General features: G+C 43.8%; 1 protein-coding gene across 3 annotated transcripts in view; it reads left to right on the forward strand.

Annotated features, from left to right (window-relative positions):
• The window catches only part of RAD54L2 (RAD54 like 2), a 91,811-nt gene that overhangs the window by 362 nt on the left and 66,862 nt on the right, over positions 1-24,587 (forward strand). The gene's annotated exons all lie outside the window — the stretch shown is intronic.

Raw genomic sequence — 24,587 nt, forward strand, 5'->3', positions numbered from 1 at the left:
GGGGGCCGCGTCCGGAGGACGTCTGCGGGCGGGGGCGGGAGTCGGGGCGCGGAGACGGCGCCCGGGGGCTGGCGGGCGGGGAGGAGCCGGGCTCGCGTTCGCGACGGCGGCGCCCCGCTGCGCCCGGTCCTTCCCCCGCGTCCGCCCGGCCCCGGGCTGCGCACCTGGCCCGCGGAGGGCCGGCCGGGGCCGGGGGGCGTCGCGCGTCGAGCTCCTCCGCGGGACCGGCGGTCGGCTCCTGGCGAGGCGGGAGCTCGGCGGCGCCGGCGCGTGGAGCGGGGCGCCGCGTCCTCCCGGCCCAGACGCGCCTGTGGGTGCGGGGCTCCCCGCGGGGAACCGTCACGAGAGCCTCGCGGGGAGTAGTGTCGGCGGCCGTGGCGGGAGGGGGCACCGCAGTGGGTCGGGGGCGCCGGGCAGGCGTGGGGGCCGCGAGTGGCGCCCGGGAGACGGAGCAGGAGCCCCGCGGGGGGGCTCCCGGGGGGGGGGACGGCCTCGCACCGCGGGGCGGGGGCGCTCGGACCCGCCGGCTCCGGGCTGCCCCGAGTGGACACCGGGCGGACACCGGGCGGACCGTTCCCTCCGGCCCCCAGTCGGCATGGCAGCACTACCAGTCCTTGAAGTAAAGCGCTTCTTTGTGGCCTGTGCAGTCAAAGCGGCCCTCTGCTCGCGTTCTCCTCCTTTGTTTTTGGGTTGTGACTCAGACTTTCTTTGCAGCGCTGTGGCTGTTGTGTGTACTCACACACGAGTGTAGACGTCACGCTACGTGTAAATTCTAGGGGTTGTCAGTCCAGTTCTTACACAGTGAAGAGCCCGTTTTCACTCGTTTCTGCGATGTTGTCTGGTGCGTGCAACTCTAGACAGGGATATGAAACTCGGACAGTTCAGGTGCTTAAAAGTTCTTTCTATCCTCAAATCCGCGACACTGCATTTGCTCCTACTGCCGTGGAGTCATCCCGTGGAATCTGTTAAACGCAGGACATTATCTTCACTAGAAATGTCATCTGTCTTGAACGAATGTAGCCCGTGTCTCATCTGTGACATTGAATGGCAGTGTGCAAAGTCCAACTCGGAGGCCTGCAACTGTGCAGGATGTCGTATGTGGGCAGAAGTCGGTGTGTTCTCTATGGATGAAATACCAAACCCTATACAGAAAAAAACTGTCAGAATCATTGCACTGTCTGAGTTTATTTAGAGTGTTTGGAGGTACTGCCTAGATGGAATCTAGTATAAATTTTCAGGTGACAGGTGAGGTAACTGACTATTTGTAGTTGTACTGACAGTTCTGGGAGTGTTTTTTTCCCCTAATCTTTAAAAAATCGTGTGTATTTTCCTTAAATTGTATTTTTTCCTCTCTGTCTCTCTCTCTTAAATTTTCTATCTTAAGTAATTTATTTTTTTCATAAACCAATATGTATTGAATTATGCCAGGCACTGGGTTGGCACCTCCACAATGGTGATATTTTTTGGCACTTTAATAGTGAAGGAAGAAGCAATTCAGGTATATCAAACTTCTAATCAGTAAAGCCATTGAATAGGATTTTTATAAAGTATTGGTTTTGACTAGTGACAATTGATTGTCTTCATATATTTCGATGGAAAAAGTTTATCTGCTATAATGTATTCACATTGCTTTGGGATTGTTTTTGCATTATTTTATTTAAGTACACCTGTTAACTTCTTAAGTACTCCTGTAGACAGACCACAAGGTAACCATTTCATTCCAGTGTGTGCCTGGATGAGCAGTGATTTGCAAATACTGTATATGTGCTCAGGTTCCCCAGGAAGCCGTCACACTTTCATTCCCAGTGTGGTTTGGGAGCATGAAGGCTTTGCTTCCCCCCTTTGTTGGTTCACTGTATGTAGGCTGCAAGGGTCTGCTGACCATCTAGAACTGAAGGAATAAGATTGAGGTAAGGCTCAGTCTATTTGAAATTGCTTGCCTTTTAATTTTTACTGCATAAAATATAATGTAAATTATATTTGAATGTTTTTTTTTTTGCTTTGATTGTTAATCTCCATTCTGATCTAGTAAAATGAAATTCTGTCCTCTGCTCTCTCTGTGTGTATTTATTTGGCCAAAAACAAATGAAAAAATTTAAAATCACGGCACTTAGATGATAAATAAATTCTTTGAAATATGCCTAAGAAAATAAAAACTGGTTCATTTATTGCTCGGAAGGCACAGTGATTGCTGAAAGAAATGTTTTTGACTACCTTTTAGTCAAATGGATCAATTTCAGAAACTTTTGGAAAGAAAGCTTTGAGTTTTCGATTTGATTAGACACTTCTGAGGTGTCCAGTACAATGGGGTTTCCTTGTTTGGTGAGGAAGGCAGCCCACTGTCTTCACCTGTTGGCACCCTGGACAGATGAGAGAATTGTCAAGGTAGTCTTTATCCACTACTGGTGGGCAAGAGTCCACCCTATAAAGTCCAAGGTCATTCCTGGCAACGGTAGGTTTTTTCCTGGCAGTTTCTATGGAGAAGCCAGAATGTAACTTTCTGGCATGTCCTGGTTTCGGAACAGTGGACATTCCCATTGACAGAGTGCTAGAGCCTGCCAAGCAGCAGTATGTTCTATGTCGCCCCTGTTCAGGTTGTTTCTCTGGCTTTCTTCTGTTGGCACCAGAGACTTGACTGGTTTTTTTTGCCTGGAAGGCTCCAGACACTGGAAAGTCTCCAGATGTCATCTTTCTCTAATTGGAGCTACTTTGATGGAATCTAGCACTCTGTTCAGAAGTATTTTTGATGAACAGAAGGTTCATAGGTTTTGTTGTAGACTTGTTCAGTTTTATTTTTTTCCTGTGAGAGGGGAAAAAAAGGTCAAGAGAAAAATGAGTATGAGCCAGACAGAAGTGATTCAAAATAGCTGGCCCTAAATCTCTTCCAGTCTTCCTTAGTGAAGTACCCCGCTCCTTTCCATGTGGTCTTTAACTCCAGTTAAAGGCAAATAATATTCCTTTGGCCACACAATACTGTCAACATCCAGATCCCAGTATCGTCTCTACTTGAGCATCTCACAAGGACCTTTATGACTCGGCCTCTTCAGTGTCTTCCTTTCCAGCCTGTCCTCTGCCATAGTTCTTCTGGCCCTTAAGGCTCCGTAGTGAACTCTTGGAAGGTCCCAGCTCGGGCTCCTCCTGCTGATCGACCTCCCCATCCTAGTGCTTGTCAGACTCTTAGGCTTGAATTGACCAGGAATTCAGGCACCACCATCTCTTAAAAGCCCTCCTTGGTTCTTTCCAGATTAAGCTGAATGCCTCTCCTTTGTATGGCCATTGAAGTCTGTGCCAGTTTTCTTCATAATCACACTGTATTCTTAACTTTGGTGGTTTTGTGTGTTTTCCATGCCTAGGTTGTGACCTACTTGACGGCAAGACCTTGTGCTATTTTATCTTTATATCTCAGTACCTAACCATTTCAGACACAGAATAGCTACTCAGTAAATGTTTGCTGAGTGAACAAATGAATGACCTCTGCATATGAAATGACAGGAAATCATTCCTTGTGGAGCTGGTATTTTGATGAGAGTTCTGATTTCATGGCTGCATCTGATCTTTGTATTTCCAAAGGCACAAAGTGCCTCTGCCTTTGTATTTCCAGGTTGCAAAAGATGTAGGTAATGTTGCTGTGAAAATATGTTACTCATTCCGTGCAGTCATGGTTTTGAGGCTGGGGGCTATTACTGTGTTTCCCCAAAAATAAGACCTAGCCAGACAATCAGCTCTAATGTATCTTTTGGAGCAAAAATTAATATGACTCGGTATTGTGTTGTATTATATTACATTATATCATATATCATATCTTATATTTATTATTATTATATTATATAAGACCCGGTCTTATAGTAAAATAAGACCGGGTCTTATATTAATTTTTGCTCCAAAAGACGCATTAGAGCTGATTGTCCAGCTAGGTCTTATTTTCAGGGAAACACGGTATTACTTGTTCTTTGTGGGTCTTGCAAAAGTTGCCTTTGGATAGAACCGTTCTTCATTGGTATTATATAGATCTTCCATTACCCATTTACTACTCTGAGCACTTTGTCCTCATGTATGAAGAAGAGTGACTAGTCAGTTTGGGCCACAGGGTCTCCAAACAACTCCTGGCCAGCCTGGGAGTGGGTAATGGATTTAACACTAGGATGGGACTAGTGTTATTTATGGCTGATGGACCTTTTGGAGACCCAGCTGAGCTCAGTGTCACCATATTCAGGATACTGTAAGGTTATTTGCCCAAACTTTATTTAGGAATTTGAACTCAGTACTAGTTCTTTGCTCAGCCTAATACTGTGCAAACACTGAAACTGATATATCAATTCTTTGTTCTGAGTTATTAACCTAGAAGTTATGGAATTATACCAATTCATTTAGTCACCCTCTTGGTTCTTAGTGGTAGAATAACTTGAGAGAGTGCACTATCTAAATTGCTTTGATTTCATTTTTGTGGCGCATCAGCCCACATAGCAGTGCCACTGAGAGCCAAGTGTGAGGAACCTTGCTGAAGCCTGCCTAATGCAGGTTTTCTTTCATGCAGGTGACAAATACAACAGGCTGCAGAAAAGGAAACCATGAAAAGTAACTGCAGTTAGATTGAAGATACAAATTGATGTGAGATAAAAAGGAAAACTGAGATCAAGCATAAGGCATTTTAAATGTGGCAAGCAACTGTTAAATTGAAGTTTTTTTTGCAAGCAGTGTTAAGATGTTGAGAAGGAAATTGTTATAATATAGGTTAGAACATGTAACCAATAAAAACAGACAATTTCAGCCAGCATAGGCACGTTGGAGATACCACATAGCACCCACTTAAGGTTTTATAGCATCATCGATGAAGGTTATATATAGGCAGAAAATGAGAAATGTTGGCTTTCCTCTGATAAGTATAGCTTGCATATGTACAAAAACCCTTCCATATACGTTTACTTTACTTCTCTCTCCTAACAACCCTGTGTTGTTAGGCATTTAAACCCATTTTGCAGATGAGGAAGCACAGTGCACAAAGCCAATAAGGAGAAAAGCTGGGATTTAATGCCAGGCTTTCTGGTTCTAAGCTTAGGGCTCTTTTTATGTCCTCATAGGATGTTGTTAGGGCTTCCGTTTGGGGTGACAGTCACCCCTCATTCCAGGCTTCCGGCTAGTGCAGGATACACACAAGGAAGGTCATGCCACATAGGATGGAGCTTCTGCTCCATTAACAGCAGCACAGCAACTTGGGAAGAACTGGATGGGGGAGGAACCCAGAGGGAGCCTCAGAGATCACTTAGTGGTCAAGAGAAAAAATCCAGAACTGAGTGGAGATACTTTTGCACTTAAGGCCCACTGACACAAGTAGGGGTCTTCCTCCTAAAAGGATACATAGGAATTGGAAGACAGATGGAAGTTTGGGAAAGAATGCTTTTGGTGTGGTTCTGGCTTGAGCTCATGCCTTTGGCTAAGTGTCATTGTGTCTTCCAGTCCCGCTATCTTCCCCTGCCCCATCTCTCAGCTTTCCTCTTCCCCACTGTTCACTAATCTCCCTCCTTAGTGTGGATGCCAGTTTGCCATGGTCCACAGTTTCAGTGCTGCCTTTTTCAGGTCTGAGAACCCTTTGCCTGCCTGCCTTTGTACTCTGTCTAGCTCTGCCAGTTACCATCCCTGAATTCTCTCCCTCTCCCTGCTTCTTTTGCTGCTCCTGGCCTGCCCAGTGTTTCTGGGGAGTCAGGACTATGGACTGTCTTGTTTGCCAGCTCTTCCCACTGCCTCCCTTAAGTTGAGCTCTCTCTGCCCCTCAGGGTACCCTTTCCCATAACAGCTGCTTGCATGTTTCCTAAGGCTTTTTTTTTAATTGGGGAATTTTGGGGAATATCAGGGAACAGTGTGTTTCTCCAGGCCCATTAGCTCCGAGTCGTTGTCCTTCACTCTAGTTGTGGAGGGCGCAGCTCAGCTCCAAGTCCAGTCGCCGTTTTCAACCTTAGTTGCAGGGGGTGCAGCCCACCATCCCATGTGGGAATTGAACCGGCAACCTTGTTGTTGAGAGCTCGTGCTCTAACCAACTGAGCCATCCGACTGCCCCCATGTTTCCCCTCAGGCCCAGACCTGTTCCCCATGACCTCATTCTTTACTTTTGACCTCACTTTAGGGCTTGTGCTCCCTAATTTGTCCCTTTTCCTTTCTATCATGATACTTGCATCACTTAGCGTTTTTTGCTTTGGGAAAGTCCTCGACTTTGTGACTTTTTTCCTGATTAAACAGGTAATATATGAACACAGTAAAATTTAGGCATTTTAAAATAAGGAAAAGAACCCATAATCCCATGTGTCAATGTTAGCCACCATTAAGAATTTGGTCTGTATTTACCCACATTTTTTTCCACTCTATATGCTGTGAGAGAGAAATAATTCCTTTTTACAGAAATGTGATCACAATGTATCTACTCTTTACCTTGCTTTTCCCCCTCCACTAAATACTTTTATCTTAGGCATTATCCCATGCTTAGGACTTATATCTTTCATACCTTTTAATAGTTACAAAGTATTATGTTGTATATTTGTGTCAATTTTTTAGTCCCTGGTGATAGACATTTGCTTTTACTTCTTTGAGGTTATAAGCATCCTTGAATGTCTATGTATATATATCTTTGTATACGTTGTATATGTCTTTTTATACTTTGTGTACATCTTAGGATAAAGTTCTACAAGTGGAATTTCTGTGTCAAAGGTTATGCATGTTTAAAATTTTGCTAGATGTGACTCAATAACTTTCAAAAGATTGTATCAAGTTCTGTTTCTCCTCTAACACTGAACATTATCAATATTTTTAATCTTTGCCAATATGAAGCCTAGATAACTAATTTTTATTTACATTTTCTTATTGAGGAGGGTGAGCATTTTTTCATGTGTTTATTTCATATGTACAGAGGTTGCCCAAGAAATGTATACATATTTTAAGAAAGGGAAAAGAACTGTATTAAAATTGTAATATTCAATATATACTGATAACAAAAGATGAATACGTCACGCCTGACTTCTGCAATTACAAGAGGTGCTCAGAGTGGTTACCATCAGCATAATTTTAATAGTTTTTTCCTTTCTTAAAATGTGCATACATTTCTTTGGCACCCTCTGAATTTATTGATCAGTTAATTATTGATTAATCAGCTACCTCCTTTCTAGTTTCTAGCTTCCCTCCCTCCCCTTTTTGTTTTTACCTACATACAAGGTAGAACCATAGTGACATTGCTTCGCTCTGGGCCTCTCCTTCCTATCCCCACCTCTTTGATCTAAAACGCAGTTTTACTGCCATTTTCTTACCACCTGCTTTATCTGTGTTTCCTAATCCTTTGTCTGGCTTCTGGTCCTATATCTCCTGAATACCACCTTGGAGGTGAATTCCTTGTTGCGTGGAGGAAGATTTGTTTTTCCTTGATGCTTGTGCTCCCTTGTTTTGAGCAACTCCTCACTGCCCACCATCTTCACAGAGGGAAGTGGACTCTTTAGTATGGAAAACTTCAAACATATACAGCATTGGGGAGTACAGTATAATGAGCCCCATGCACCCATCATCCAGTTTCAATAATTATCAACAGTTCCCTTTTTTTTCTTTCATTTATCCTTCCTACTTTTTTTTTAGTTGTTGGCATGTTTTAAAGCTAAATCTCAGACATCGTCACTGAGTGTGTGTCTCTAAGTAAGAATACTTTATTTTTTAAATATCTGTGCCATTTTTCACCCTAATAAAAATGAACAGTATTTCCTTAATAGTGAGGACTTTGATTTTTATTCCTGGCTCTGATTCCTGCTGTTTAAGTTGGGCAATTACGAAGCTTGTTTTCTCGTCTTGAAATGTAGTGAGGATAGTGATGATAAAGCAACCTTGTAGGGTTGTTGTGAGGTTATCTCATTTACTCCCATATAAAGTGCTTTACCTAATTGGGGGCGCAAACATTTTTTGTCTCTACTCTGTCTTCATTCATCCATCCACCCATTCAGCAGATATTTATTGAACATTATGTGTTAGCTAAAGAGGAGACACTCACCTTGGTTTCTAGGATTCTGTACTATCTTGAGTCTCTGCCTGTCTCTTAGTTGTGCCTTTTTACAACCCTTCCTTTTGTCTCCCTGGATGTGGATGGAAGCCAGGTTTGTTGTTTTCTTCTGTTCTCTCTGTAGTCTGGCCCTCAGAGATTTAGCTCTTTCACCACTTCAGGCTATCTAAGTGACTCAATTTTATAACCTTGGTTTCTTTATGAAGCAACAGACCCACATTTCATCTTGGCTTTTGGACATTTCTGTCTGGCCAGGGACGGATTTCAAGTACAGCTGAACTGAGTCTGCAGAGCAGGGCTGCAGCTCAGTCTCGGCCACTAACTTCATAGCGTGGGCAATGCAGTCACTTCTTTTGGTGTTGGTGCCCTCAGTCAGGAGGACGGAAGGGCTGGATTAGAGGCTGAGGTCCCATCCAGCTTTTGAAAACCTATCAGCTATGAGCAGCTGGTGTCAGATGTGCCCTGCTCAGCATGTGTGGAATCACGTCCACCGTTCTGCTCCCCAAACAGTTTCTGACTTTCCCTGCCTGGCCTTTCCCAGGAAGTCAAGGCTCCACCTTATGCTGTGGCTTGGCCCTCTCATTTGTCCTCAACACTTAGTTCAGGTGACAGCTTCGTCCTCATTGGACGTTGAGTCCTGCCTCTCGTGACTCTCATGACTGGTAGTGCGTCCATGACGTTTCACAATCTGCCTGGTGCTTCACGTATTTGACTGCATCGTTTTTCTTGCTCCCTAGTGTGTAATCTCCTTGAGAGCCATATTTACATCGCGTGTAATTTTGCATCAGCGTCTAGCGTAATGCTTTGTATTAATAGTTTTGCAGTAAATTCTGATTGGATAAGTGACTAAACTAGACTTTGCTTCAAGTTAAGCACCTTTTTGAAAATGTTTTCAAACTACTGTGAAGTGGTACCATGGTACTAATTTAGGCACTAGTCCCTTGATCTCAAAACTCAGGGAGTCCTCTGCTTTCCTGTCTAGTCTCCGAGTTGGGAAGCCTTCTGATTCTCGGATAATATGTTTTAGCTTCTGCACAGCATGTCTGGTGAACTTGTCATCGTGGAGCAGCTCACGGTAACCATCATGTACTGAATGCTGACTTACCATGTACTAGACACGGTGCTGATTCTTTATTTATTCACTTAATTTAAAAACTCGTATGAGTTACGTACTGTTATTATCCTTGCTTTATAGAAGAGGAAACCTAGGTTGAGACAAGTTAAGTCACCTTAGTGTTCATGGATGGAAAGTGGCCGTGCTGGGATTCAGAGCCAGGCCATCTCATCCCAGAGTCTGCTCTTAACTGATGTCTGCTTTCCCGTCCCAAACACGTTTACTGCCAGTGGGCTGTTGTATATGTTTCTATTCTAGCACTTAAAACCTTATTAAATATCTTGTATGGATTTCTCCCCCTACCCCCCAAAAAAGAAAAAAACCCAAAAACCAGTTGTCGTTGTCCTTCGTTCATTCTTCCTGTCTTAGTACAGGGTATGCCATTGCTTTTTAGTCACCCAGACTTCAAGCCTGAGAGTCATGCTTAATTCCACCTGTTCTTCCTGTACAGAAGATTCTGTTGCGTTTTCCTTGGTAATGTCTTATACCTGCTCCATTATTCTGGTTTCTTTGCCTTCCCCTTACCCAGGGGCCCCAGGTCTGGTCCTGGATGACAGCTGATTTTCCTTGCATTTTATCCATCTCTCTCCAGTTAAAAATCCTACTGTGGTTCCTGTAGCCGGGCCTCCTAAAAGCCAGTTTTCAAATAGTGTCACAATCACGTGGGGAGTTTCTTACATATAGTTAAGTCCTCGCAATAACACTGTGAGGCCGATGATATTGTTTCCAGTTTACAGGTGATAAAACAGGCTCAAAGAGACTGAGTCACCTGGACAAGGTCTCTGTTAGTGAGAACTGGGGAACTGTGTGGTTTTAACCAGCTCTCCAGATTCCGATGCCCCGATGGGTTTAGAAAACACTAGGCCGCCTTCATCCCCTTTGAGAATCCCCTCCAAAGGCTGTCTTTTTCTGCAGTTCCAGTGACCCTCTCCAGCAAATGGACCTGAAATTTCTGTTGATGACGCCCACCTTGCTGGTCTCTGTCTTGATAGCATAATCCCCAGGCTGCTTCTTTCCCTGCCTCTCGGACACTGCAGACCCCTTTCCTCTACTCTCTCATGGTTTGGCCCATCTTTGACGACCGTTCCCCGACTACATGCACTCTGAGCATCTGTCTCTACATTTGAGGCTTCAGCTCTTGAATGTGGCAGGAACACCCAAATCTGCATCTCGGACCCCAATCCATCTTCCAGCTGTTTCTGGCATTTCACCATTCACAACACTATCACCTAACCCGTCGTTCAAGCTGGAAACCTGGGCCATGGATGGAGCCTGGAGTCTGGAATTAGAAGTCTGTTGGAATTGCAGTTGACCACTCTCTAGCTGGGTACATTTGGGGTAGGTCACTTAACCTCTCTAAACCTTATATTCCTTATCTGTGGCGTGGGGATACCATTACTTTCCTCCTGGTATTACTGTGAAGATTCAATGAGAGAATGTGGATCAAACACTTTGGTTAACATTTAAGGAGCCCTTCCTATGTACCGCGTACTGTGAGGATGGTGGGGAGACGGTGGGGAGCCAGGCTCACCACCAGCTGGCTACTGAGGGCTTTCTGGCTTTGCCTCCGTAGCCTCTACTGTTCCCTCTTTCCTTCCTTCTCATTGCCACTCTATAGTTCAGGGTCTCATCACCTTTTGCCATGACTGTTACCATGGCTTCCTACCTAATCTTGCCTCCACACAGCCACCAGACTGTTCTTTTAAAGTTGGGAATTCAGATGATGCCACTTCCTGGCTTTCGATCCATCAGTGACTCCCGTTGGGGTGACATGGACCGTGGGGAGGATTGCATGGACAGAGATATTGGGTCAACTCCTAAGCTCAGCAGAGAAGAGCTCAATGGCATAATAGTTATGGCTGCCAAGCAGACAGGAAAGTGGTGCCAAATGCCACATATTTGCCAATCCTTGTGTAGGACAAAGTTCAGACTCCTCAGCAAGGTCCTCAGGACACTGCTGGATCAAGAGCTGGCCTACTTCTCATCTTGCGGTCTCCCCATTTACTCCCTCCAACCTCTAGTCCCACAGAGATGCACTTCTGTGTGCCATTCCCTCTCTCTGAAAGACATAGTCCCTCTCTTCTTAAGGAAAGCACTGTTTGTCCTTTAACGTTCAGGTCTGTTCCCTCCTCTGGGAAGCCTTTACCGATCTTTCCAGGCAAAATTATTTCCTCTGTCCTGTAGCACCTTAGTTAACTGACTTTCCTTTCTTCCTTCCTTCCTCCCTCCAAAATATAATTCACATACCACAAATTTCACCATTTTAAAGTGTTCAGTGTTTTTTAGTATATTTACAAGGTTATGTAAACATCAGCACTCTCTCATTCCAGAATATTTCATTACTACAAAAAGAGATCTGCACTCATTAAGCACTCGCTCCCTACTCTTCTTTCCTCTTATCCCCTGGTAACCACTAATCTACTTTCTGTTTCGATGGGTTTGCCTGTTCTGGGCCTTTCAGATAAATGGCATCAGGTAATACGTGGCCTTCCGTGACTGGCTCGTTTTACTTAGCATGATGGTTGTAAGGCTGGTCTATGTTGTGGCCTGCATCAGGGTTTCATTCCCTGATTCTGAATGATACATGTTCCATCCTGTGGACACGTGCATTTTGTTTATGCATTCGTCCACTCAGCAGTTGGCAGAAGGACCTCGGTGCTTGGTGCCCTCATCAGAGTACTCGAGGGGTGTTGGCAGACCACTGTCAGTGGGCAGGGTCATCCTTGCAGGGTCCCAGTTGTCACTCTATGACCAGGGCTCTCTCCTCCATATCTTTTCAGTGCCTGCCATTCCTGGTCAGTCATAGATGCTTACTCAGTATTTATAGATAGATCATTTTTCTCCAGAAAACCTGATACTTTCTGCCTTTTCCATGCTCCTCAGACCCAAGCCATGATTGCTGTGTGGGATGTCCTCTCCTCCCCTCCTCACTTGTCTAATTCTGCCCTGCTTCAGGGTTGGTTTTAAGGTCTGCCTCCTCCAGGAAGCCTTCCAACAGCGTCTACGCCTCAGACTCTCTTGCTTCCTTCTCTGGTGACTGTGGGGTTTTATTATTCCTTACGCACTTAAGAAATGTAGTCTTAACTGTGTTTAACCAGGAAGCCCACCAACACTAAGACTTCCTTTATGCACTCTGAGTACAAAGGAACTCTGATTATACAGTGACATTACAGCTTCCATTTTACTTAAATTCAACTATAGGCTTTGCGAAAGGAAAAAAAAGAGAACAGGAATTATTTAAATGGTGAGGTACCATTTTACTCAGTGAATGAATACCCACAGGTAGTAGATACAGGCAATGTCATTAGTTATTATGACTGACAAAACCTGTGAATGTCAAGAGTTCTTGACCATTGGCAGAAGAGAAGTTTAGGTGGCGTGGTGATGGGTTGCTAAGTATTCGACCAATAATAATAATAATAGTCGTGCTAGTAGAAATAGTAATAATCGAGGGCCATAGAGAACTATTGGTAAGCAGGAGAATGAATACAGGAAAAGCCTGCAAGCTGAAGTCTGTGTACAATTGCTGAACTGGTCCACTCACCAAAACACAGGAGGGTTTTAATTTCTGAATATTATACCCCTTTGGAGTTATTTTTGGTGTATATATCTATCGGAATACATACATAAAATGATTTGTACTGATTGCGGGCAGTTGAAAAGGCTTTTCCAGGATGATATTAACTCTTGATGGCCTCTTTTCACAGGCTGACTTTAGGCCCTCATTTGAGCCCGGCTGTAGTGGGCACCCAGTGAGCTTGTGTTGGTGGGATGAGCGCTTGCCCTGGTTGGTCACCGGACGTGGTTGTGGATTGGGCAGTCACAGCCTGAAAAATATGGTGCTGCTAAAGGTGGGGATGAGGCCAAGCAGAATTTGTTCACCGATGGCTTGACTTTACAGAGAGAAAATACATGTAGAAAAATAAAGTGCAGGGGCGGACGAGTGGCTCAGTTGGTTAGAGCACGAGCTCTGGGCAACAGGGCTGCCAGTTCGATTCCCACACGGGCCAGCGAGCTGTGCCCTCTGCAACTAGAATGAAGTCAATGAGCTGCCGCTCAGCTCCCGAATGGCTCAGTTGGTTGGAGCGCGTCCTCTCAACTACAAGGTTGCCGGTTTGACTCCCGCAAGGGATGATGGGCTGCGCCCCCTGCAACTAGCAACGGCAACTGGACCTGGAGCTGAGCTGCGCCCTCCACAACTAAGACTGAAAGGACAACAACTTGACTTTGATGGAGCTGATGAGTCCTGGGAAAAACACACCACTGTTCCCCAATAAAAAGTCCTGGAAATACACTGTTCCCCAATAAAATCCTGTTCCCCTTCCCCAATAAAAAAATAAAATAAAATGCAGATTTTACAATTATAAAATCATATTTATTTATCATAAAACAAAAGAATAAAGAAGAAAATTTTTTTTTGGTAAAATTACCATGCAGAGATAAAAAACAAAATCTTTTGGTGCATTTCCTTGTTGTCTTTTTCCTATGCATATACAGAGGGTGCCAAAAAAATCTATACACATTTTAAGAAAGAAAAAAACTATTAAAATTGTAATAGTCAATATATACCGATAAAAAAAGATGAATAAAAGTCATGTTTGACTTCTGCAATTACAAGAGGTGCTCAAAGTGGTTCCCATCAGCGTCCAGACACTTCTGATTACGGCAACGTTGCTTGAGCAACATGAACCAAAGTGTCCACCTGTATACATTTTTTTTGGCAGCCCCGGTATAAATACTTGTATTTGTATAATTTTAACATTAATAAATTTAAATTAAACATTAATAAATTTAATGTTAAATTTAACATTTAACATTAATAATAATGTTTAACATTTTGATCCAAGTATGACGTTTTTTGTGCTTTTTAAACAATGTTATGTTGTAAAAATGGTCTTGAAAATCTTCTGAAATTTGCTCTACGGTATCCATTTTATGTTCTCAGAAAGGCTCTTCTTCCTCTAAATAGGTCAGAAGGGTCAGAAGCCTCCTTGGCAGAGGCGTCTGTTGTAGATGTTGGTAGATTTGTTCGTGAACCTCACCAGGTCTGTTTTGCAAGCTCTGCGTATGGCACATTATTATTTACCGATTGACCCAACCGGTGCTCTCAGCCAAAATTCCTTCATCAGAGACTTGTCACCTGGTCGCATCTGTTAGTTGGCCCCTGGAGACTTGCTTTTTTCATCTACTGTGACTCTGCGATGGATATTTCGGGTTAAATGTTTTAAAAAACACTCGAGATGTTTAGAGGAAGACTTGTTTTTTTTTTTGTTTGTTTGTTTGTTTGTTTGTACTTTAAATCAAAGCCATGTGCTATGGCAGCATTTTAAAGAACAATTCCACGGCGAGGGCATTTTGGCAAGTTTTTCTCCCTTGAAGATTCACTTCTCTTCCTGTTTCACAAGAGGAGCAAACAATGCCCTGTGCAGCCTTCAGTCAGTACCTTCCTTATGAGAAAGTAAATCTGAAACAGCAGCATCTAAAGTAACCTATTGAAGTGGAAACTGTTACTCTTCCACATTAATGTGTTTAAATTTTGTTTCCACTGGTCTTTTTCCTTCCCGGGGTTATACCTTTCCAGTTGCCTAACCTCTCATAAGGAGCCTTGAATCTTAGTGTGGGTAGAGCTTCTATCCCCCTTATCTCTGGCTTACCAGGGAGCACATCTATGCCCCACAGTTTTCATTTGGTAACTTCGGTGTCTTATACTTGGTTAACTTTTGCTTCCACTGACTGCTTCAGATCTGAACTGATACATTCCAGCATCCTGCTTAGTTCCCTTCTAGTCTTTCAGTGTGGGTTATTCTGACTTTTCTCTGTGTTCTTCCCTTCGCTACTGTTTTATCCACTCATTGTTCATAGACTTGGTTTATCCAGTTTCGTCTGGGAGAAATGCCTGTTTTCTGGGCTCGGGGCCAAGTTTTTACTTAACTTTTGGGTAAAACTATACAGGATCCCACTTGTTGTCTCCAGAGAAGAGCTCCCCAAAACCAGTTTTATTTGTTTAGAAACCAGATAGCACATATTATGGTGGAAGATGTTACACACATACTGGAACTAACAGGCTCTCTCCCTAAATGGAACATCCCTTGCGGCTGAGAACTAACATACGGGTGCGTACTGAGCTGTCTCGGCTCCCGGCCTCCAGATGGGCTGGCGCTGCCATACGGCTGCAGTGTTCTCGCGAGAGACACTGTCAAATAAGTGTCACGTCTGTGTGGGATTCGTTTGTGTTGTGTAAGGTATTGAGTGCTTATTACGTTGCCGGGTCCTATGTTGTGTGAACCCTAACAGCACCTGAAGTGTAGGTGCCACTACCCCGGGTGAGGAGAAAGGAAGTCCTTTGCTCCGGTTAAGTGGGGCCGTTAGCCTGGGTCTCTGACACCAGACGCCCCCTCCCTGATATACCTGCTGCCTCGTCAGCAGTGCTGATAGTAAAAGCTGGGTTATGCATGGCATCTGGTCTCCAGCCTGGGCTCTTGTCTGAGGAGGAGGTGACAGCAGCACCCGAGGCCCTGGTTAGGAAAACCTGGAAGAGAAACTGCCTGTGTCTTCCACTCTTTCATTGGGGTTTGAAGAACAGGACTCCACTTGCCCTGTTCATTTCACCTCCTAAGTAGTTTTCAACCTGGCCCTTCCTCTGGGCTTGTTAACTGCTTCCTACTATTTCCAGCCTCTTATTCCATCTACCACATTTCTTACAGCAAATTTTCTTCTAGACCACGTTTTCAGTACTTACAATTGCTAAATACTGAGCTGTGCATCTTCAGAGTGCAGTTTATATTTGTATTCATTCACCACCTGGCCCTCTTCATACTCTTGGCAGGGAGGGGGTACCTCCTTACAGGTAAGGACACTGGCCTGGAGAAATTAAGTGATTGGCCCAAGTCACGCTGAAGAATAAGCTGGGATTTGTTCTCAGTTTGAGACAGCATCTACCTGTGCTTTTATCCAACATTCTCTGGTGTTGAGTGATCTTTATAAAAGACAGGTCTTATTGTGTCATTCTGTTCTTCCTTGTAGGAGAAAGTCCAAGCTCCTTAGCATGTAGTCAGGGCGCCCCGTGGTCTTGGCCCTGGTACTTCTCCAGGCTTAGTTCCCACTCTTCCCTGGTGCTCCCTTCTTTATGCTCTAGTAATACACACTTTCTGGATTTCCTTAAACACATTCTGCTCTTTCTTGTCTCTGAATCGTTATTCACAAGAGTTCCCTATCTTTGAACTCTTCCCTCCTCTTCCCTAGTCTTCTTCAGTTCATACCCCTAATCTCCTGTCCTCCCCTCTCCACCCCAAAATTACCTAAGTGTCCGGCTCTTTCTTCAAAACTCACTTTGGGCCACATTCCTCTTAACGCTTGGCCTGACCTGATCTGTATTTGCTCTTTATCTTTGTGTCCTCAGTAGAAGGTAGTTGTTTAAGAAGTTTTTGTTGAACTGAACAGAATGTTTGGAGATGTGACTCTCTAGAAAGAGACATTCCAGAGACCCCCAAGCTTCCACAGTGATGAGCTGTTAATGAGTTGCAGTAGGTACGGGTCAATTTCTGACACGAGGGATGTAACCTATTATTAAAAACAGAGCCAGGGTTTTCTGCTTTTTGGTACTTGGATGTGTTGGAACTATTGATGTAGTTGGGCCTTGACTGCTATTCGGTGGTCTTAGTTGGCTGGTCCCCTGGGAGGCCTTATCCTGAGTCATGGTGCTGGTCTCATACCCTGTGTAGAGCTTTCCAAGTATTGGTTCAGTCATCACTTCTTTCTCTGACGCTTCATCGAACAGCCTGATCCAAGGTCTCAGAGCCTCTTTATATCAGGGTACAGAGAATGTTTGGTTAAAGGACCTCTTGGTTTGTTGGAAGTCATGGTCTCTTTCCCCCTAGTGTGTTTATCAAACATCATGAGGCTCAGTAATTAGAATGCAGAAATATCTAGCATTTGCTGGATCATTTTGCTAAGAATGGGTTTACTTCTTTTCAACTCATCTGTGCATAAGCATTTGGTAGTACATTTCATGAGTTTTAACTAAGTCTGCGGGTAAGGAAAGTGTTGCCGCTCCCTGACCCAGGACAAGGCCCAGGTGTGGGAGGATTAGTTACCAGGTGGTAGAGAAGCCGAGTGTCAGCCTGTCCCCCGCAGATCATGGTCCCCTTCCTTTCACTGAAGTTTTTCTCACATAATTCCCTAAACATGCTGTGGTTATTTTCAAATCTTACTTAACAATTGGTTACTTCCTGTCAAGTTCAGAGGCAGCCCAGAGGGAGACAACTTTTGGAAGGCAAAATTCTGTCAGTGATTCAGCTCCTAATGGGCTTTCAGGGCTTTGAGCCTGCTGGCTATAGCGTCTTTACCCTGGTGTTAATGTGTTGGATAGTATGAGCCTTCTGAAGTGTTTGAATCTGCGGCCAGGCCTGGTAAGGACCTGGGAAATCCACAGGCCAGGAGTACCTTCCCCAGAACGATGAAGGAGTTTGTCTCTGCCTCACACAGGGGGACAGCAAACGCCCACTGTGGCCACAATTAGCAAAATGCAGTAGGCTGGGGGTCCTCGCTACAGGTAACCGAAGATGTGAGATTTATTATCTAGGGTACTGAGCCAAATGGAATATAGAGTGAGGAGTGAGAAATAGAGGGGCTAGAAAGGGGGTATAAGAAGGGCTCTTGGAGTGTGCCCTTTGCTTTAACTCTCTAAAGAGGCTAATTAATATGACTAGGATTCAGTAAAGCATAGATACTGGCTTCTTGGCTAAACCAGACATAGGCTGTTGTGATGTTCAATGGAGGACAGGGGAGAGTTAAAAGGAAACAGTCACAGCTTTGAGGGAGCATGTTATTTAAATGTTTATGATAGGAGGCTGCTATGAAGCAGCTTTTCATTTGAGGATCTTGTGTTTGATTTCTTTCTACAAATCCAGGTGAGGGAAGCTTCATTTCGGCCCATTCGGTTGATCAGAGCAGAGGGTATGTGTCTCTGGAAGGCAGTGCCTAGAGATGAGAACAGAGCGGTTCATGAGGGCATGAGCACCACTCAGTTTAGTTGCCAGTCTGAGGTATGTTGGGAAACCCACAGAAGTTTCCAGGATTGAGCTTCTGGAACATGCATAAATACTGAACCTTTTCAGCCTCTCAGTCTTTTCTGATCGAGATCAGGACCTTTTGTCTGTCGAGCTGCCTCGCACCAGTCCGTGGGCCCCACTTCGCTGTGTTTAAGGCAAGGCGGCTTTGAGGCAGCAGCCCCATCAGGAGACGGCCCTGCCCCAGGAGCGGTCAGCCCACCGGTCCTCACGGGCTGCGGCACAGCAGAGACTCTGAGCCTGCTGTCCTGCCTCCTGCGAGAGCGTCCTCCACGATATACTGAGTCCAGCACAGGTCGATTCATGTTACTTTACCAAAAAAATCATCGCGTGTTAATCCAGTTAGAACCAGCGTGAGAATTGTAGGAAGTGATGGGATGTATGAAACGCATTACTGTCGTGCTGTGCTCGGCAGATCAGAATGGCACAGCTAGTGTCCTGAGCCACTGACACGGGCCAATCAAGGTGGGCCACCTGCTGGAATGCTGTGAACCTCCGCTTGTCCATGTTTCCACCAGAGCTCGAACTGATTGGTTTTCAACTAACTGTTAATGCCCACAAAATGGCTTTTTGGGGTGACTGCCTTTCAGAACTTTTATTTACTATTTTGAGTGGAAGTTGTTTATTGTTTATTTTATTTGTTTATTATTTATTTTGGACATACAGAAAAGTATTCGGAATAATATAAAATACATGTTTATGGTCCTTCGGCTTTGTTAAAACTTAACATTGTCCCCTAATTTTCCTTCAGATATTTATATTTAAAAACAAACAAACCAGGTTGAAGATACTTAACTTCCCAGTCCAATTTCCCTCCTTTCCCCTAGAGGTTAACGCTGTTCTGAATTATATGTTATTACCAGGCAGTTTTCCTTCTGTTAATGCATGTATGTTTCCTTACAACATTGAGTGTTGTTTTGTATATCATAAAACTTTATATAAATGGTTATCATCTTGTATTTATGTTTCTGCAACTTTTCTTTTTCACTTAATATTATGTCATTGAAGTTTATCCATGTTGATTTATGTTATACTCTAGTTCTTTATTCTAGGTTGTGTAATAGTCCATTGAATGAGTGGACTATGATATATTTTTGCATTTTCTTATTAATGAATATTTTAGATTGCTTTTTATTTTTCACCGATCCTCACAATGACACAGTTTATTCACTATTACTTTGTATACCTGTTCTAGAATTTCTCTAAGAAAATTTCTGAATCACAGAGCATGGGCATCTTTAACCTCTCGCTAGATAGTCTTAATTATTCAAAGTATCAATTTGTGCTCCCACCACTTGTGTGTAAGAATTCCCCTTGCTCAGCAGCCTCTCCAGCACTTTGTACCATCACACTTTGTTAAAAACTGTATCTAAAATGTGTCTGAAGTGTTGTTTTGATCATTTGGGTTTCCTCTCCTAAGGGTTACTCAGTCACATCCTTTGACTAGTTTTCTACTAGGTTTCTCTTTTTCTCGCTGTTTTTTTAAAGATTTTATTGGGGAAGGGGAACAGGACTTTATTGGGGAACAGTGTGTACTTCTGGGACTTTTCTTTCCAAGTCAAGTTGTTGTCCTTTCAGTCTTAGTTATGGAGGGTACAGCTCAGCTCCAGGTCCAGTTGCATTGCTAGTTGCAGGGGGCACAGCCCACTATCCCTTGAGGGACTCGAGGAATTGAACAGGCAACCTTGTGGTTGAGAGCCCACTGGCCCATGTGGGAATCGAACCGGCAGCCTTCGGAGTTAGGAGCATGGAGCTCCAACTGCCTGAGCCACCGGGCCGGCCCAGCACTGGTTTTTAAGAGTTCCTCGTACATTGTGGATACCAATCCCTTTACTGGTCATATGCTTGCAGATATCTCCTTAACTATGGCTTGTCTTTGCTTTATGGTATTTTCTTGTGCAGACATTTCATTTTTGATGTAGTGAAATGTATTGACCTTTTTCCTTTAGAGTTTGCACATTTTGTGCCTTGAGATTTTGATTAGAAATGCACTGAGTTTATAGGGAAAATTGACATTGTGTAATAGTCTCTTCCCATCCATGAACATAGCACATCTTCCTGATTATTTAGATCTCTTCAGCGTTTTTAATGTCTTTCCGTGAAGTGTTGTACTCTTTTCCCCGCCAAGGTCTTACATATCTTTCTCTAGATTTTTCACTAGGTACCATATGGTTATTGCTGCTATTGTAAATAATGTTTTTAACATTACACTTTCTAAATGGATTTTGACTGCATATCAAAATAAAATTATTTTTCTTTATTGATCTTTTATCCAACCACCTTACTGAGCTTTCATGTATTTCTAATAGTTTGTAGATTTTCTATGTGAAATAATAGAATCCTTGACTGTTGACAATTTTCTTTCTTTGTTCCAATTCTTATACTTTGTGTGTGTGTGTGTGTGTGTGTGTGTTTCTTATTTGTTGGTTAGACTCTAACTCGATGTTGCTAGAAATATTGATATCATGCAACCATGTCTCATTCCTGAATTCAGAGGGCATGCTCCCAGTATCTCATTGTAAATGTGGTTGCTTTTGGTAGACTCCCTTTCTCCAGTGAAAGAAGTTTTCTTCTCATTGCTGTTTGTTTGCTTCCCCCCCCCATTAACTCTTTATTAAAAGGAGTATTTTATATGAAAACAAGGACCCAATTTAGTCAAAGGCTATGGCCCATTAATGGAACCCTTCAGGTAACAGCCCAGGCACCTAATCCTGGCACCCCGTAGTCGTCCTGGACTCTGCCCTCCCTCCTCCCACCCCATCGTTCCCCATCTCAGACTCTGGGCTTCCTACCAGGAGACGCCTCTCCAGCCAGGCCCGACTTCTTAGCTCCCAGCCCCGCAGGATGGTGGCCACAGGGTCATCTCCATCTCTTCACCCCCACGCTGGGCCAAGGTGACTGTTACACATGCAGTGCCACCACTCCCTGAAGTCCAAAGGTCTTCATTGCCTTGTCAGCACCCTAGATACAGTTTGAATGTCCTTAAAGCCTCCTAGTCCATCTACAATAGGGTCACTGTGTACAAGACAGAGGCCGCCTCCCCTGAGCTCTGTGGTGGCGTTCACGGCTCCTCAAATCTGAGACTTAGGGTCCTCCACCTCCCGTCACTCCCCGGGGCATAAGAACTACTACTCATCCCTCAGGCCTCGGCTCGAAGATTTCTTCCCCAAGAAGCCTGCCCGGAAATTGACAGACAGAGCCAGGCACCTTCTGCGGGCCCGGTGTCCCCTCAGTCTGGAGCAGTGATTGTTTGCTTTTTGAATCATGAATGGGTATTGAATTTTATGGAAGCTTTTTCTGCCTCTTGTGAGATAATGTGGTTTATCACCTTTAGTCTGGTAGTTGTATTATCAAGTTTTTAGGAGTCTGACCGTGTTGGCTCTTGTTTTGTTTCCTTAGTCCCTCATGTGTTTGTACTTCTGGATTGTGAGCTTGTCTTCAGAAAGGCTTTATAGATGGGAATCTTACGTGGCCCAGGTTGAGGTATGTTCCAGAGATGTTTTGCATTTGCTTCTTCTAGCCAACTAGGGTGTATGACTTGTCTGGGACCACTTTAGTTTTTGTTAATTTCTTGGACTGAGTAGGTAAGTATATATTTGAACCTTAAATTGGTTGGAGGGCAGACTCATGGTTACAGACTCCCACTGGATACTTTTCCCTCCTCCAACCGAGGCTGACACAAGCTTGTATGTTGTCTTCTGTGTTGGTGGTTAAGTTTTTTTCCTACACCATCTTTCATGAGAGTATAGTTCTTCAAGTTCTGACTCTATGTAGAGGTCTCAGTCCCTACTTTTTAGCTTCATTGAGCCCAAGGCGTTGTCTCTTATCCCGCCACTCCCAGTTGGCACTTTCCTCTTCCCCGAGGACTGCTGCAGTGTTAGCTCTCAAAAGTATTCATCTGTGTTTTCAGTTTACCTTTGGTTCTTGGCCCTTGGGGATTTCTATTACTTTTTTTGTGAAAGCGGCTGTGCATTTAAAATGGATGCTTATCATTCATTTATTCATATTTTCTAGATGTTTTGCAGTGGGAGGGTTTGCAGGGTCTCCCCAGCTGCAAAGTGCCAAGCAGGAAGGCCTTGTCCAACTTGTGAGATGTACTTTCTTCATTTAGGTGCTATCTTGTTGGTTTCCTCTGGACAGTTTCTAGAGCTATTGATCTGGAAAATCTTCTTCTGGTGCTGCGTTGACTTCATGATTCTAGCATACCCAGTATCTAAGCACCCACTGTCAGATAATTTGCAGGCTTTTGCTACAAAAGTGGAATCAGTGGGGACGCCAGAAAGTGACACACTTAATCTTGGTTGTGTTAATTCTGAAATTTGAAATGGAGTGTATCTCATAGGTCTTTATCAAGATAGCAGTGCTAAAAGCATTTGTAAAATTACTTGGGTATTTCCCATTTTATGTAAGTGAGTGGCATTTTTAGGAGCTTGTCCACACTCAAAATATGTAATTATTCTTATAACTTCAATATTTTATTTATTGTAGAGTAAAATATAGTTTGTATAATACTAATATCAAATCGAAAATTTAAGTAGAGGCATGCTTAGTATGTAATTTTCAAGCTAGTACCAAAACAACTTGAGAAACATCATAAAGAGCAAGACTACCTTAAAATGAAGACATTTGCCTGGGAGAGGGCCTCCTGTCAAACTTGTTTGGTACGTTACCAATGTTTTTGTCTTTAGTTAGTGGGAGAGATGATGAGGAGATTGTGGAAATAGCTGTGATGTGGGGTGTTCAGTGGTTTATCGATTCTCGTGGCTGAGTGGCAGACTCTGGCCCTGAGTTTATAATGCTCTGTGGAAGCCACCACTGACATAGCGGCCCTTTTGTTCAGCATCACTGTTACGTAACAGTGAGTTGCACTCCTCATTCTTGTATGCCGTGCTGAGCAGAAGGAGGGGTAGCTCCTGATCCTGTCCTCTGCCTGTCCCTCACTCTCCTCTCTTTTGAGCATTTTTATTTTGGCTGCAGTGTTGGGGCAATGTCCACTTGCGAATAGGCCCCAAGAATGTCTAATAACGACTTGTTGACTGAATGACCAGAAGAGTGGAACTTCGTGACCCTGCTTGCTTGAACGCAGGCCTGGAGTCGCGCTCCTGGAGAGTGGCCGTTGTCTCCAGGTATTCCCCTTTTGTTCTTCACTCTCAGGCCACGAGGTGGTTTTGGACAGTGGTTGCCAACTGTTGTAAATTGGATAGTGAGTGCTGCTGAGGCAGAGGTTTGGGGATTAATTCCAGGGAACAGCCTCACCCTGGTTAGAGAGAAACCATGCAGCCCTAGACTGCACTAGCGGGAATGTATGTCTTGGGCTCCAGGGTCAGTAAGGGAGTAGAGATGTGTTTAGGGCAGATGTATCATTTTTGTATAAAGTACGTCATTGAAAATTATGATTAGATTTGATTTGGTATGCAGTATTTATTCAACTACTACAGCCTTCTTTGTTGCCCCAAAATGACATTTTTTGTTGATTCTTTCTATTTTGGAGTTAGTCTTATGGCTTCTTGCTCTACATCTGGGTTTTCTTCGTTGAGGCGTGTATTTGTGTCACCCCCCCCACCCCCCCACCCATCCTGTGTCTTTACCAAGAAAGTACTTAGGCTTTGTACTCAATAATACTCACTTTTCTGCCTTGCCTTTGACCATCCTTTCCCCAAAATAACTGTCAGCCACTTTTTTTCTTTAAAATCATTTCCTCAAGCTTTTAGTTCATCTCAGCCTTTGCCCCTTCATTCCCTCCACCATGGCAATATCTCCTGGCCATAAGGTCCCTGTGTGAATTATTTTGGTCTCTGTACCTCCCATGTGGTGTAATAGTTTGGCCATGTCTCCATGGAATAGCATCTTTACTTACCTGTGGCACGCACGCAGGCCACGTTCCAGGCTTTGACAGATGGCCCTTCTTCCCAAGGATTAACATCCATTGTTTTCTGTTTACAGAAATGAGATTTTCCTGCACGTCCTCTTCTTACTTGCAAAATGTATAGCCTGAATTTTGTCCAGACTCCGTATGCTTTTCCCCAGAGAAGTTATAGGAGTATCAGTTTGAAAGAAGCAATCTTTTCCTACTTCACTATATTTGCTTTAGGTCAAGTGCACACTTTCTTTCTCACTTATCTCTGCTAATATTCAGATGTCACTGTTTTCTTCAGTATGTACGTTCAGTGTAGACTGCAGAGAGACTTATCGGGCAAGCTTTCTTAAGTAACTCTGATTGGTTCAGTGGTATGAATCTTAAGCTACTTATTTCTACAGTGCTGAAGTGTATGTGTGTAACAGCCTAAGAACTGGGCACAGGTTGAATAACCTTGGCCATAAAGTAACAGTGAAACTTGTAATCTAGGATAGATTACATAAGTCTCCTTAGAAGACTGTTCAG

Source organism: Rhinolophus hipposideros (assembly GCF_964194185.1).
Source record: "Rhinolophus hipposideros genome assembly, chromosome: 14".
Taxonomy (NCBI): Eukaryota; Metazoa; Chordata; class Mammalia; order Chiroptera; family Rhinolophidae; genus Rhinolophus; species Rhinolophus hipposideros.